This window comes from Belonocnema kinseyi, chromosome 10 (assembly GCF_010883055.1).
Source record: "Belonocnema kinseyi isolate 2016_QV_RU_SX_M_011 chromosome 10, B_treatae_v1, whole genome shotgun sequence".
NCBI classification, from domain to species: Eukaryota; Metazoa; Arthropoda; class Insecta; order Hymenoptera; family Cynipidae; genus Belonocnema; species Belonocnema kinseyi.
The window spans coordinates 38,174,257-38,185,019 of NC_046666.1; positions in this window are offsets into that span (position 1 = coordinate 38,174,257).

Sequence of the window (10,763 nt, forward strand, 5' to 3'; positions counted from 1 at the left end):
CACTAAAAAATAAAAATAAAACACTGTTACGAGGCCTCAACAATTAAATTGATTTATTAATGCGCATTTCAAACTATAATTATAAATTAAAATCATACAAAATTTAAAGATAATGATTATGAATAAGAAGTATCATGTAGTTTAATATCAAATGGGTTTAAAATGAGATTATTTAAACAAACATTTGAATTTTAGAAATAAGGATCAAAAATAAATGTAACTTTTTATGAAATTAGAGTTATTTAAAAAATGTTTTTGTATGAAAAGGGTGTGAAATATATGAAAACTAAAATATTTCATTTCTGTGAAAATAATTTGACATTCTATTGTCCAATTGAATAGAATTGGTATTTGCAGTGTGTACTAACTAGAATCTGTAACGACTCAGTGATGTACTAGTGAATTGAATTTGGCACAGTTTCGTTTCATTCTACTCCAGGGAGCTCGTTCAATACATGTTTGTCCATTCTGAAACTACGGGTATTATGCTACTCAAATTGGCACATCTCTGATACGAAACTTGTAGTAACATTGTTCTCTTTGACTCTACAAACCAACATTCCTTTCTAAAGAACACAAAACTTCGATATGATACATACTTTACTCTGATTTTAAACAATTTTACAAAAGAAAAAATTATTTTCTGAAACTCTAGGACGTTCAGATTGAAGATTATTTTAAATTTTCAAATCCAATTCTTCATTTAATTACGGATTCAAAATCGTAAATTTTCGAAATATCATTTCATTTCAAATTCAAGAATTATAATTTTAAAATTAAATTCAAAATGCTTTCGGGACATAAAAATTTAAAATAATAAAAACTTTTAGTATTTAGATAGTAAAAAAGTTTTAAAAGGGAAAGATATATAAACCTTAGTAGATTAAGTCGCCATTAGATATTGTATTGTTGTATTTTGAATATCAAAAAAGTTTTTCTTATATAAACAGAATAAACCATTATTTCAATTTTATTACTCGGTGCTCGAAAACAGATATAATACTTATAGTAGTAATGTAATTTAAATATCAGAAAAAAATTCTGATATAACTAAATAAATCATTTTGTTGAAGCTTTCTATATCAGAATTGGTATTTTATGAAAGTTTCAAAAATAGGTTGATTGGTGGGTGCGTCTCGATGACGCGAACAAATATAATATACATCATATTGTTATATTTTGAGTACCAAAAAAGTTTTTCTTTTATAAAAACGATAAAATTTTCTGACTTAAATCTCTAAGCTAAAAAAAACACTTCTAAATGTCCGATCTAGCTCAGAATCCTATCAGAACTGGATATTAACATTTCGAACTACAATGAAAAAAAAGCAAAGAAAGTACAATGGAACAATTTATCATAGAACACTTATACTCTAAATCGAAAGTACAACCAAAAATTATAAAAGCTTAATATATAATATAAATACATAACAACCTTTTAAAATTTGTTTAAATCTTGATACCTTTAGAAATATTACTGAATCCATTAAAAAAAGTTTTAATTTTTCAAAATCTTTGGGAATTTCTAAAATCCATAAAAAATCCTTCAAATAATTGGAAGTTCCAAAAAATCTTTAAAGTTTGCAAAATTGTTTGAAATTCCTTGAGATCTTTGAAAATCCTAGCAAATTCGCTATCCCTTGAAATTTTTGGCATCCCTTCAAATTCTTTGCATTCTTAAAAAAAATCTCTAAAATCCTTTCAAATTGTTTCAATTATTTCATGCACCTCAAAATTGTTTGAATCCGTAAAAATCACTAGAAATTAAATTCAAGGTAATAACTAAAGCCTATATCATCTGAAATCTTTTATATATAATTAAATTAAACGTATTTTTTAATGTACTGCAAAAAAAGTTGAAATCCTGGCACATTTAAAAAATCCTTCAAATCTTGTGAAATTCATTAAAATACCTGCAGATACTTTGAAATCTGTGGAATCTCTAAGAATGCCTGAGAATACTATTAAATTCCATTTAATTTCCAAAATTTTCTAGAAACCCCACTGCTATTTCTGGAAATCCTACAACATTTTTAACAATTTGTTGAAATTTTGTATATTTCTTGCAATCGTTTACAATCCATTGGAATCTCTTAACATTTTGGTAAAAGATAAAGATCTATTCAAAAAGTATGAATCTCTTAAAATACCTTGAATATAAATTATATGAAATTATTAAAGTTCTATTTAAAAAACAATTTAATCCCTAGAAGCTTTTGTAATCGCTTCAATCCTGGAATGTTTAAGAAAATCTTTTAAATCATGTGAAATTTCTGGAAACACTTTTATATCCCTTGAAATTTAATTTAATTTATCGTCCAAAGGTCGCCAAAAATCAATTAAAATTTGTTGAAATTCAACCAAATATTTTGAAATTCTTTACAATTTTCGATATCTTTTGAATTACTTTCGAATTCCTTAAAATTCCTAGAGTTATTTGAAAATCTTTAAAATCCTCTAAAATCCCCACGAATGTTTTACAATTCCTTGAAATCGGTAGAAAAAATTTGAAGTCTCTCGAAAATCAATAAAAGCATTTTAAATTTGTCTAAAAACTTTAAAATCCCTGGAAATCCCTCGAAGTTTGTTAAAATACTTCAGAATCCCGTTAAATTTTTTTGAAATCTGACAAAATTGCTTAAAATCAGTTGCAGTTATCTGGAATTTTGGAAAATTTGTTGAAATCCCTCATTAAGTATATACGTAAACCATTCGGTTTTAATTTTTTTTGTATTGATTGTTTCGATATTATGGATAATATTATTTATTTCTGTACTGATTTTTTTGTAATGATTTTCCATAATGATTCTGCTATAATTTCGAATGAATGATTAAAAATTCATTGTAGGAAAATTATTAAAGACCTATACTGAATCACTTATAAGAAACAGGACTTTCTTGGTACATTTCGACCTTTTGGTATGATAAACAGAAGAAAAAAATTTAAAAATAAATTTATAAGAAAATCCTTTCATCAGGCTATGTATTAGAATTTTTTGATCTTTCAAGTAAATAATCTCATTTTCGAAAATTTGTGGGCTACCCTTGAAATAGCAACATAAAAATAATTTTTGTACGTTTCATTGAGAAATATACAAAAAAAAAGATTTGAGACGGAAAGACTTGCAGCTATAAGTAGATAAAGCATATACTAGTCAGGCAAGTATACAATATAAAAATGCGAAGTTCTATGGATGTACTATGAACTATGGGCGTATTTATTTATGCTCATTTTATAAGCATTTTGCTTTCCCACAGGTATCAAATAAATTTTCTTTCTCGTAGAGGTTTTTATCGAACTAAAGCAACAAAATCGATACTATCAATATTTTTCCAGCTTATCTTTCTGTCCTTCCATAAATTTTATTTTTAGAAAATCATAGAGCCAATAAAAATGCAAATTGGTCTTTGTTGTTTTCTTTTCGCTATTGATTGATCAAGAAAGGTCATCGAAAGTTCGTCAATAGGTCGATCCGCGAGTCTTAAAGACATAAACAATTACATCGAATGCAGTATTTTGAATTAAAAAAAAAAGAAAAACAATTTTTAACAAAGTAGTTAAATCCTCATCCAAATAGATAAATTGTCCGTCACTGAAAATGAATCTTAACTCAAATAGTTTAATTTTCAACGTAAAGAAAGTTTTTAAACTGAAAATCGAATCACAATATTTTTAGTTTAAAAAATTAATTTGTTACAAGAAAAATCTAATTTTCAGACAGTTGAATCCAAAAAGATAAATTTTCACCAAAACAGATTAATGTCCTAACCCAAATATGCGTTTTTTACAAAATATACTAATTTTCTACCAAATAGTTAAACTTCCAATTTTTCTAATCTTTTTTAGTTTTTCAAATAAATTTCTAACCAAAAATAAAATAGTAAAATGTTTAGATATGAAAAAAAACAATTTTTCACACAATAATTCAATCTTAAGTTAATTAAATATATTATCTACTAAAAAATTGTATTCTTAATCATAATAATGAATTTACCAACTAAAAAGACGAATTTTTAACGAATAAAGATTTTTTAGTCAAGATATAAAATTACTTTCATCTAAATTGTTGAGCTATCGAGCCAAGACACTTATTTTATGTAATATAATTGAATTTTCAACAAAACAGTTAAATTTTCAACCAAACCGATCAACTTTAAACAAAGAAATAAGAAACTTTAAGAAAGTATTTCAAATTTGATCCAAGTAGTAGAATTTTCAATTAAAATGATAAATCTTCAATTGTAATAGTTAATTTTTCAGCTACAATTTTTTTAATTCAACCATAGAAGCTGAATTTTTAATAAAATAGTTGAATCCAAAATCAAATAAAATTAATATTTCACCAAATATTTGTATTTCTATGATAAAAAGATGACATTTCTCTTAAACCAGATGAATTTTTTTTAACTAAAAAGACCTATAATCTTTTAAAAACGTAATAAAATTGTTTTGAGAAAGTACATAATTTTACAACTTTTGTCACAACAATTCTTTTTCATTTAATAATATTTAGGGACCTCGCAGGTTTATTTTTTAAAAAAGGCTTATTTTATTTTTAAATATATAGGGTTTTCGCAGATCTTTTTTTGAAAAAATGCCAAAATTCATTGTATAACTTTTAGGGAAATACATAGGTCGGATTTTTATACAGTTATGAAAAAAATTAAAGTGTCCCAGGAGGCTTTTTTTTAATGTTTAATGGGCTCGCCCGAACACTAAATATAAAGTTTTTTAATTCTCAAAAAAATTAAGAAGCTAATAATATTCCCTAATAATATAGGCTTATAGTTATAAATTTGATTCTATATTATTTATTTAGCCCAGAATTTGGTTTCGAAATCAGGTTTATTTTCCTTGGTACATTGATAATCATTATTTTTATCGAGACTATTTCGAAGTAAATGTGATTTGAGGAGGCAAATTATTAAATTTAAATATCATTCTGAGTCAATCTCATTGCACTTTCCCAGATAACGCTTTCATCGATGGTACGTGCCTTGGCTTGCAACGTCAGTATTAGCTGGCAACCACGAACTGCGTTTATGAAAATAGACATCGATATCAGCTTCATTTCAAATTTACACCAACATTAAATTCCAATTTTTTAGATTATAAATATTTAAATACAAATTCATATTTAAATTTCAGAAAATAATCAAGTGTATAAAGGGACGACTGAAAAATCCTGAAAAATAAAATTCGTGAATGATGAAATTCCGAAAATGGAAAATTCCAAAATAATAAAACTCTGGACAGTTTATACTGTTACAGAATTTGAAAATTCCCAAATAATAAAACTTATGACAGAAAATGGCCAAATTGTAAAATATATGAACTAGACAATTCCCGAATATAAAAAATTTAATTTTTTTACAAATATCATTAATTTTATGAAGAAAAAATGTTATCCTTTAGATTCCTAAATCTTCTAGTTCAGATATTTCATAATTTAACAATTCTCTGTCGAGAATTTTCGAATTCGGTAATATTATGTACTATCGGAAATTTCATTATTCGGGAATTTTACAATTCGGCCATATCATAAGATTTTCCGGAATTTTATTTTTCAGGAATTATATGATTTAGGAATTTTCGAATTCTCTAATATTCTGCACGTTATTATTCGGAAAATTGATAATTCGGGAATTTTCGAATTTGGGAATTTCACTGTGTTAGGAATTTTATTTCTTGGAACTGCAAAATTCACGAAAATTATATAATTGCCGAAATATAAAAATTCCGGAATGAAAATCTTGTTGATTATAAAATTCCCGGATGACTGAGAAATACCGAAAAATAACATTCCCGATACTGTAAAATTTCGAATAATGAAATTCATGAAAAATAAAATTTCTCATTAATGAAATTCCTGATTTAGAAAATTCAGAAATAATAAAATTCCCGAACACTTTATAATATTACCAAATTGAAAAATTCCCGAAGACCGAAATTCCTAACAGAACATTTTTGAATTATAAAATATTCACAATAGAAAGTTCCCGAATAATAAAATTCCCAAATTGAAAAATTCCTGATTAATGAAATATCCAGCAAAAAATTGCCAAGTTATCATACAATATCCGAACTAGAAAATTCCCAAACTAAAGTTTCAACTAAAATAAAATAATAAAATATTTTTATCGAAGAAACATTTTTAACGCTTGAAGTTTAATTTTGGTAGATAAAAATATTCTTATATATTTAAAATTCAACTTGTTGGTTGTAAATTCAACCAGATGGTTACAAATTCCATTGCTTGGTTGAAGATTAATCATTTAAGATAAAAAAAATATCTTTTTAAAAAAATTCATTTCGTTGGTTGAACATAACTGAAAACGTAAGTATTTCATTTTCTGTTCAAAATGTATCTTTTTTAGTTGAAAATTTAATTATTTGGTAGATAATTCGTCTTTTTTGTTAAAAATTTAATCTTCTTGATTAAAAATTCATTTGTTTGGTTGAAGATTTATTTTATATCGATAATAATTAATTTTTTGTCTAGAAATTTAACTATTCTATTTTGGGTTAACAAATTGATATCTTTTATTCAAAATTCAACTATTTGGTTAAGAATTCATGTATTGCGTTAAAAATTATTCTTTTTTGGTTCAACTTATTTTTTTAACTAATGATGTTTTTTTTTAGTTGAAACTTTTGATGCATTTTGTTAAAAAGTTCGTCTTTAAATTTTAAAATTAAATGAAAATATTTTCAATTAACATTTTAAATTCCCTCACTAAAAAATATTAATAATAATCCATGTATGTATTATGTCTTAGTTTAACATTTTCGTACGCCTTGGGTTATCCCTGATTTTTACAAAAATTATTGAGTCAGTGGAAAATTTTTTTTGTTTGAAAAAATCTCATTGTCTAAAATTTTCGACTCTTAACAATCACCTGATTCTGAATTCATGCATCAGGTTATATTTTAAAAGTGATATCCTACAGAGAATTGTTATTTTTAGTCTGGTACGAATTATAGAATCAATTTATACCCTCTGTAAAAGAATTTTTTAATCCTAAAAATTACCCTAAAATGGATTTTATTTAAAATGCTAATTGAATTCAATCTACGCTTGGTGATGAGGAATAATTTATCAAAGGCAATCTTCATTTAATGAAATTTATCACCCGATGATGAAAATGAAGCTCATGCGACCTAATTGACGTCTTAAGGTGATTTGTATAGAAAGAGGCCTATCTGATTTGAATAGAATGAGGCCGATTTAGGGCTTCGTTATTATTAAGTCTCGATCATTCAATGACCTACAATCCCAACTAGAAAAAAGTAGATACAAAAGAATTGAAATTTTTGATTGAGATTAGGAAAGGGGACAGAGAAAGTAGAAATGGATGAAAATAAATTATTCGAATAATTTGCTGTTAATTGTTTTTTTTAAATTTCTGGTCTGAAATCAACTTTTTTTTAATTTTTATATATAAATTGTGAAAAATTGCTCTTAGGCTGCACCTGGAACCGAACCCAAGTATTTCAGATCGCCGGTCTGAAGCTCTTACCCGCTAAGCGATCGAGAGGCGAGAGCTTGAAAGCAATTTTTTCATAATTTAGAAATAAAAATCAATATTAAAAGAATATTGACTTTATACCAGTAAATAAAAAACAATTAACATCAAATTATTTTAAACATTCATCAGGTATCAAAAACAGTTCAAGTCAACAGTATTTTTGAAATTAATAGTCGAAATTTTTAACAAAGTAGTTCAACTTTCAACCAAATAGTAGAATTTTCAACACAAGAAGTTAATTCTCAAGCAATTAGTTGAATTACCTAGCAAATTAGTTAAATTTATAACAAAAAAAATCGAAATTTCAACCAAAAAATAAATTTTCTTTAAAAAAATTAATTTTCAACAAAATTCTCGAATTTTTAAAAACGTTAATTAATTTTTAACTAAAAATAATAAATCTTCAACAAAACAGTAGAATTTACAACTAAAAAAGATATATTTTGAGTCAAGGTGTTAAATTTGCAACTACTAGAATGAAATAGTTCATTTTTCAGTTAAACAAAATTAATTTTCAACCAAATAATTTAAATTTTTCATCAAAACATTTCAATTTTCAACTAGAAGGATCAATTTTTACAAATCTTTAACGCAATACATGGATTTTCTGGCAAGTACATAAATTTTCGAACAAATAGTTAAATTATCAGCCATAAAAGATTAATTCACAATAAAAAATTGACAAAAGATGAATTTTCACAAATTTTGTTATAAAATACATGAATTTTTATAGAAATACATAAATTCCAAACAAATAGTTTAATTTTCAAATAAAAAAACAGCATTTACAATAAAAATGGAACAGTTAAATTTGCAGTAAAGGAAAATAATTTTCAGTTTTTAAGAATGTATTTGGACATTCACCAAATAATTAAATTTTCAACCAAAAGAGAAATTTTTCTTAATAAAATACATAAATTGTCAACAAAAAAGTTTATTATCAACCAAAATGTTCGATTTTTGAACAAAGTAGTTGTATTTTGAACTCCAAATGATAAATTCATAATCAAAAATCTAATAATTAAATTTTCATTTAAAAAAATTATTAAAATAAAAGAGGAATATTCAATATAAGGATAACATTTTTGAAAAAATTTGTTCAATTTTCAACCAAACATAACTTTTACAGCAAGAACATAAATTCTGAGCCAAAAAAATAATTTATAACAAAATGCACGAATTTTTAATCAAGTAGTTAAATTTTCAACAAAATGATTGAATTTTCAACAAATTGTTTGAATCGATAACTATTCAAAAAATTAATATTTATCTAAAATAAAAACAAATTTTTCACAAAATGTTTACATTTTTTACCAAATTAGTTTAATTTTCAACCAAGGATATAAATTTTGGAACAAGAAGCTGAATTTTCCTTTAAAAAATAGTTTTTTAACCAAATACATGAATTTAAAACCAAATAGTTGAAATTTCAATTTAAAAATATGAATTTTCAACATTAAAGTGAATAGTTAAATTTTAAGTTAAAAAAATTAATTTCCTTTTATAAAAGAATAACAATTTTAAAATGGGATAGAAAAAGATAGAATACGATAGGCTTGAACTAACTATGAGAAAAATAAAATATAAATCGTTATTTTCTTTGCTCTACATAAGGTCGGACTTTTGATCTCTATAGCTGAATAAACTAGGAGACCTTGAAGGAAAATGGGATTAAATAAAAAGGTAGTTGGAATAGAGATGCGGCTAGAACATAAATTTTCTTCGTTTTCCGAAAAGTGAAATTTAAAATTCCATAAATATCTTTAATAGATGAATTAATTAGCAATTTAAAAAAAAATAAAAAAGGTTAATTCATAAATAAAAGCAATAGTTTTCAAGAACAAAAAGAATAATTTATCAACTAGTTGAAAGTTTTACAAAAAAGTTGACTTTTGAACATAAAAGAAAAAATTTTTAAGCAGAAATTTAATTTTTAATCTAGTCAGATAAATTTTCAACGAAATAGTTAAATTCTTGACTTTAAATGTAAAAATTATCTACCCAAACTGGAATTGAATATAAATAAGAAAATTATAATTAAAAAGTTGAAATTAAAAAGTTGAACCAACAAAGAAGTCATTTGTCACCCAAAAGTTGATTTTTTAACTAAAATGATGAATCTTTAAAAAAAAAGAATCAACCAAGAAAAGACGAATTTTTAACAAAATACAGGAATTTTCAACCACAAATGAGCAAGCTTCAATTTAAAATATCGATTTTTCACCAAAAATGGAATAGTTACATGTTCATTTAAGAAAATTAACTCACGAAAAAATATATATAAAATGATTTTTAGCGAACTAGTTAAATTGTTATCCAGAGAAATTGGTTTTTTGCTAAATTTATGAATAGTTAACAAAACAAAAAATGAATTTCCGGGGAAAAATTTCCATATTTAACAAAAAAGTTTATCTTTAACCGAAAAGATTAACTTTCTTCAAAATAGATGAATTATCAACAAAATACATGAATTTTCCACTAAATAGTTCAAATTTCAACTAAGGAAATACATTTTTCATTGAAGATGAAAATTAAATTTCAACTTTGACCCAACAAAATAATTTTGAGCAAATTAGTTCAACTGTCAACAATTTAGATGAATTTTTGGCTAAAAAATGTGACTTTGTAACAAAATAGTTGAATTTTTAACAAAATAATAAGATCTTCAAGAAAAAAAAATATATATTGAGCAAAGAAGATCAATTATTAACCAAGAAAGACGAAGTTTCAGAAAAATACATGAAATTTCAACCAGAAATGGCTAATTTTATATTTTAAACATCAATTTTTAACAAAAAATGGAATAGTTAAATTTTCACTGAAGAAAATTAACTCTTTACCAAAGCAAAAGGAATTTTTACCTTATTTTTTGAATTTTCAAACAAAGAGCTGAATTATCAACAAAATGGTAAAGAAAAAAAAATGAATTTTTAAGAAGAGAGTTCAATACTTAACAAATAAGTCGATTTTTAACCAAAAAGATAAATTATCAACGAATTGTATAAATTTTGAATAAAAGATATGACTTTTCAATCAAATAGTTGAATTTTCAACTGAAAAATATTAATTTTCAGCCAAAAATGGAATAGTTAAATTTTTAGTAAAAAATTAATTTTTAATTAAAAATTAAAGAAATTTCTTAGAAAATAGTTCAATTAACTCATGAGTTAAATTTCCGAAGACAAAAATTAAGTTTTTAACAATGTAGTTCAAATTTAAACAACTTAGATGAA